Genomic DNA, 6,110 nt, shown 5'->3' with positions numbered 1-6,110 from the left:
TGACTTGACTGTGGACTATTGAGGAATGAGTCTTCCCAGAACTGAGGGATGAAAAATGTCTATCACTCTAAGCTCAGCAAAGGGTGATCATCAATGCTTCTATGGGAAGATTTTTAACCAACAGAGGGACATGAAAAAGAAAACTATCTCAGAACAGTCTGAGAGTTATATGAGATATGCAAAATTTATCAGGCCCAGAGAAACGTGAGTATGGGACTTTAGTTATGCCCTTTACACTCATGCCTGGGAAAAATTGTTTAAAAACATTTTGTTCCTGACTAGTTGTCTCCGCCATTTATCTTTACACTTCCAGAATTTGTAATACAACAATAATGTATGGCCAATCAATAGCTTCTTGTTTTAATGTAAATTCTTAGTAAACAATGTAGGAAATGCCTCTTCTTTTCCTTTAAAAATCCACTTGTCTAGGCCAGTGTCCAAAATAGTTTTTCTCGGATATTCTTCTAGGATTTTTAGATTTTTAGGTTTTATTTTTGGTCTTTAATTCATCTTGAGTGCATTTTTATGTATTGTGAGAGGTGTGGGTCCAGTTTCATTCTTCTGCGTGTGGCTATCCAATTTTCTTAGCACTGTTTATTGGTAAGGTGCCACCTCACCAGTGTATATTTTTATTGACTTTGTCAAACATCAGTTGGTTATAAGTATGCAGTATGCAGCTCTCGTCTAGATTATCTATTCTGTTCTGTCCATCTATGTGTCTACTTTTATACTAATACCATCCTGTCCGGGTTACTGTAGCCCTGTAACATAATTTGAAGTCAGGTAATGTGATGCCTCCAGCTTTGTTCCTTTTGCTGAGGATTGCTTTAGCTATTTAGCCTCTTTTTGGTTTTACATGAATTTTAGAATTGCTTTTTCTAATTCTGTAAAAAATGACACCAAAAAAAATTACCAAAAAATTTGGTAATTTTACAAAGATTGCATTGAATCTTAGATTGCTTTGGGCAGCACGGTCATTTTAATGATATTGATTCTTCCAGTCATGAGCATGGGATTTTACTTTTTAATTTGTTTGTGTCATCTATGATTTCTTTCTTCAGTGCTTTGTAGTTCCTATAAGATCTTTCACCTTCTTGGTTAAATACATTCCTATGCATTTTATGTTTTTGGTAGCTTTGTAAATTGCCTTCTTGATTTGGTTCTCAGATTGTTATTAGTGTATAGAAATGCTACTGATTTCTGTATGTTAATTCTATATCATGAAACTTTCCTGAATTCATTTATCAAATCAGAGAATTTTTTTGGTGGTCTTTAGGGTTTTCTACCTAAAAGAATCATATTGTCAGTGAACAGAGACAAACTGACCTTCTTTTTCCAATTTGGATGTTTCTTTTTTCCTTTTTCTTGATTTCTCTATTAGGACTCCTAGAACTATGTTGAATAAGAGTGGTGAAAATGGGCATCCTTGTCTTGTTCTACTTCTTAGAGGGAATGCTTTCAGCTTTTTCCAATAAGTATAATGTTGGCTGTGAGTTTGTCATATATGGTATTTATTATGTTGAGTTTATTATGTTCCTTCTATGCCTGGTGTGTTTGGGATTTTTATCATGAAGAGATGCTGAATTTTATTGAATGCTTTTTCTGCATCTGTTGAGATCATATAGTTTTTGTGCTTAATTCTATTTATGTTATGTGTGTCACATTTAATGATTTGTGTATGTTGAACCATCCTTGTATCCCTGGGATAAATCTCACCTGATCATAGTGTGTTGTCTTTTTGATGTGCTATTGAATTATATTTCCTAATATTTTGTTGAGGATTTTTGCATTCTCAAAAGTAAAAACAACAACAAAAATAGACAAATGAGACTTAATTAAACTGAAACCTTCTGCACAATATAAGAAATAATCAACAGAGTGAAACGTCTACAGAGTGGGAAAATATTTGCAAATGATGCATTCAACAAGGGCTAGTATCAAGAATTCACAAGGAAGTCAAACAACTTAACAGGAAAAGAACAAATACACCCATTAAAAATAAGCAAAGAACATAAACAGACATTTCTCAAAAGGAGACATACAATTGGCCAACAAACACATGAAAAACTTCTCAACATCACTAAACATCAGAGAAATGCAAATTAAAACCAAATGTGAGCCATCTTACACCAGTCAGAATGGCTATCATTAAAAAGTTTAAAAATAACAGATATTGGTAAGGATGTAGAGAAAAGGCAATGCTTTACACTGTTGATGGGAATGTAAATTAGTATAACATTTATGGAGAATACTGTGAAGATTTCTCAAAGAAATGAAAAATAGAATTACCATTCAATTCAGCAATCTCACTACTGAGTACATATTCAAAGAAAAAGAAATCATTATATCAAAAAGATACCTGCACTCATGTATTTATCACAGCGCTACTCACTGTGGCAAAGATACAGAATCAACCTAAGTGTCTATCAGTGAAGGCCTGGATAAAGAAAATGTAATATGTATTTATACTATTTATACTACTCAACCATAGAAAAGAATGAAATCATGTATTTTGCTGCTACATGGAGAGAAATGCGGGCCTTTATCCTAAGCGAAATAACTCAGAAAGAGAAAGTCAAATACCTCATGTTCTTACTTATAAGTGGGAACTAAACAATGAGTAGGCATGCATATACAAACTGAAGTAATAGACATTGGAAATTACAAACAGGGTGGGAGGGGAATGAGAGTTGAAAAACCACTTATTGGGCACAGTGTTCACTCTTTGGTTGATGGGTACATTGAAAGCTCAGAGTTCACCACTATGCAGTATATGCATGTAGGAACCTGCACTTGTACTCACTAAATATATTAAAAAAATAAAATAAAATGCATTGGTAAACATCAATGAAAATTTTAAAACAGGAAAACAACAAAAATAATATCAGTTTGCTTGTAACTTCTGCTTATCAGGCAACTTGAATCTTTGCTCCTTGGTTGTAATTCTCAAACTTGGCCCAAATAAACTCTAATTTTTTTAAGTTTGCTTCAGTTTTTTCCTTTAGGTCAACAAGTAGCAGCTAAGAATACCACTCCAATAAAATTGGTACTGTAAGAATATGATTAGAACATGGGAATGAGGATAACAACAACAAAATAAAGTCTAGTAATGCAAAAGTGAGGATTATTGACAGGAATAATTTAATGGTTATATGTTGGAGATGTTGGACAGGTGTGCAGGTCAAATTGGTAGGTTCATGCCAATTTTTAGATATACCTGTCCAAGTTCACTCAATGGTTGAGTTTTTTTAAAATTTTTGCTTTGTGAATATTTATGCCTTTGTCAACTCTATACCCTGAAATCATGATGAAAATCCTAATTTTAACGGAGGTACTGCAGTCTATTTGTATAATACTTTCCATTTTATATATAAAATAAACTACATATTCAAATATAGATAACATACTTATGTAGGATTTAAGGTGGTATAATATGAGATTTTTAAAAAATGTATTGCACACTGTCAGATGTATATATTAAACTTTGGCTTTAGTTTTACAAAGTATTGTATTTTTTTCAATAAATAGCCTTAATTAAATTTAATCTGCCAATTCATATATAGGAAAATTACATTATATATTCCTATTAAACATAATTAGTTGATTAGATTAATTAAATCATCATAAATGTAGATAGAGACATGTAGATGCATTGTTTTATACTTTAAGTACTTTTCCAGAATGTTCACATTTACTTTACAATTCATACTGTTGCAGTTATAGTTAATGAAGTAATAAAATGAAACGCTAATTGCTTCACCTTTTCACCTACTTATATGAAAAAAATGTTGAGCAATAACTTTTAGGAAAGATATCTAGAAACACCACATGTAACTTGTTCTTGCATTTGTATTTTTCCTTATTTGTCTCTTTTATCTCATTCCTATGTGAGATAAATGAAAGGGTTTCCCTGAAAAGACCAAGTATACAGGAGAGCATAAAGAGCAACTAAATGCTTCACCCTTGACCTTCATTTTCACCATTAAAGACGTGTTCCTTTGGGTCTCAAAGATTTAAACTACAAGGGAAACTTACTGAATGAAATGCAAATATTCCTGGGAGAAATAACATCTTAAAATGTAATCTGCTGAGTTTTTTTAAGCAATTAGTTAACTGCAGGTGAGAGAAGAATAGAAGCACAGAATAGATGTTGGAAGTAGAAGGTGAGAACAATGGACAGAAGAAAAGAATGTTAGAGGCACCAAATGTAAAATATACCCAAATTTTATTTGAGGTCAATCATCTCATTTTAAAAGTTTTAGATTTTCCCTAATATGTGAAAACTGCAAACTACAAAAGCTAGTGTATAATTGTATATATGTCCACAATCTAGTATCCTGATTATGAAACATTTGCTATTCAAGTGAATAGTAAAGGGATTTTCTTATTATGACAACTTTCAGATACTAAAAATACTAATTTATTGAGAATTTTATTCGTAACCTGTGTCTTTTATACCTATGTATCCTGGCTTAGAATTTCTTTAGCCTAAAATATAACTGAATATCCAGCTTTGACGACAAAGCACAAAAACGGGGAGCTTCAGGGAATTGGAAAGTGCAACAGATATCATGGGGTAGAAGGAGCTTGTAAAAGTAACTTCACAAATTTGTTTATGATCTCCTGGGTTCACTCCTGGGTGGTACCTGGGATAACTGGACCTAAAAAGCATGCCGAAAACTTTGAGAATTGATCTCAGGGAGAGAGTCTTTCAGTCCCAGATAGGCAACTGAGTGATATTCACACAGGACAGTTCTTAGTAGCACTACAATGATGTTAAAACTGAACTGATATTAAAATCACAGCATACACTTGAAGAATCTGAACATAATCTTGTTAATTGCCAACCCAAACAAAAATGTCAACATTTCCCTATTTAACAAGATATAAACAAGATACAAGGGCTCAAACAAAATATTGAAAGTGTTTAAGATAGAATACAAAGTTGTTCAGCATTTGGAGAATCAGGGATATCTTAGCTCAAAATGAAAAAGACTATAAACAGATAACATCTCTAACACAAAACAGACATTGAAATTTCTTGACAAAAATGTAAAGAACCTATCATCAAAATGCCACAGGAAATAATTGTGAGCGCTCTTAAAATAAGTGGATAGGTAGAAAATCTGAACAGATAAATAGAAGATACAAAGAAAAATTCAATGAAAATTTAGATCTAAAATATACAATCACTGAAAATTAAAGCTCAACAGTAGAATGGAAATAGCAGTGAAGCTAGTGAATTCAAAGACAGATTCATAAATATTGTCTATATTTCTAATTAATTCAAGGTCAAAAAAGGCTCAAGAAAAATTAGAAAAAATTTTGAAATAACTAAAAATGAAAATACAAAATATTAAAACTTTTTAGAGGCAGCTAAATCAGTGTTTAGGGGAAATTTATGGCATTCAGTACTTAATCCTAAAACAAAATCTCAAACCAATACTGTAGATTTACACATTAACAAACTGAAAAGAAGACAAACAACAACAGAGCATAACCAAATTAGGAAAAGGAAGGAGATAATAAAGAATGGAAATAAAATTAAATCAGTAAAAATATAGAAAGTTAAAATATAGTCATTGGAAAGTCAATAAAATTGATAAAACTTCATCAAGACTGCAGAATAATTTTAAAAAAAAGAGAGAAGATAAAAATGACATTATCAGAAATAGAAGAGGGAAATGGTCAGTTGCAGTGGCTCACACTTGTAATCCCAGCACTTTGGGAGGCCAAGGCTGGAGGATCACTTGATCCCAGGAGTTCAAGACCAACCTCAGCAACATAGTGAGGCCCAGTCTCTACAAAAGAAAAAAAAACCCTAAAAAAACAAAAAACAAAACAAAACAAAACAAAAAATTATCTGGGCATGATGATGCACAACTGTAGTCCCAGATGCTTAGGAGACTGAGGTAAGAGGATCAGTTGGGCCCAAGTGGTTAAGGCTGCCATGAGCCATGATTGTACCACTGCACTCCAGCCTGGGAAGTGAGACCTTATCTAGATAGAAAGATCGAGTGAGACCCTATCTAGACAGAAAGACCCTATCTAGACAGAAAGATAGAGTGAGACCCTATCTAGACAGACAGACAGAAAGAAAAAGAAAGAAA

The sequence above is a fragment of the Sapajus apella genome, unplaced genomic scaffold, assembly GCF_009761245.1.
Source record: "Sapajus apella isolate SASKATOON/1434 unplaced genomic scaffold, GSC_monkey_1.0 scaffold101, whole genome shotgun sequence".
Taxonomy (NCBI): Eukaryota; Metazoa; Chordata; class Mammalia; order Primates; family Cebidae; genus Sapajus; species Sapajus apella.
This window is presented reverse-complemented; position numbering follows the sequence as displayed.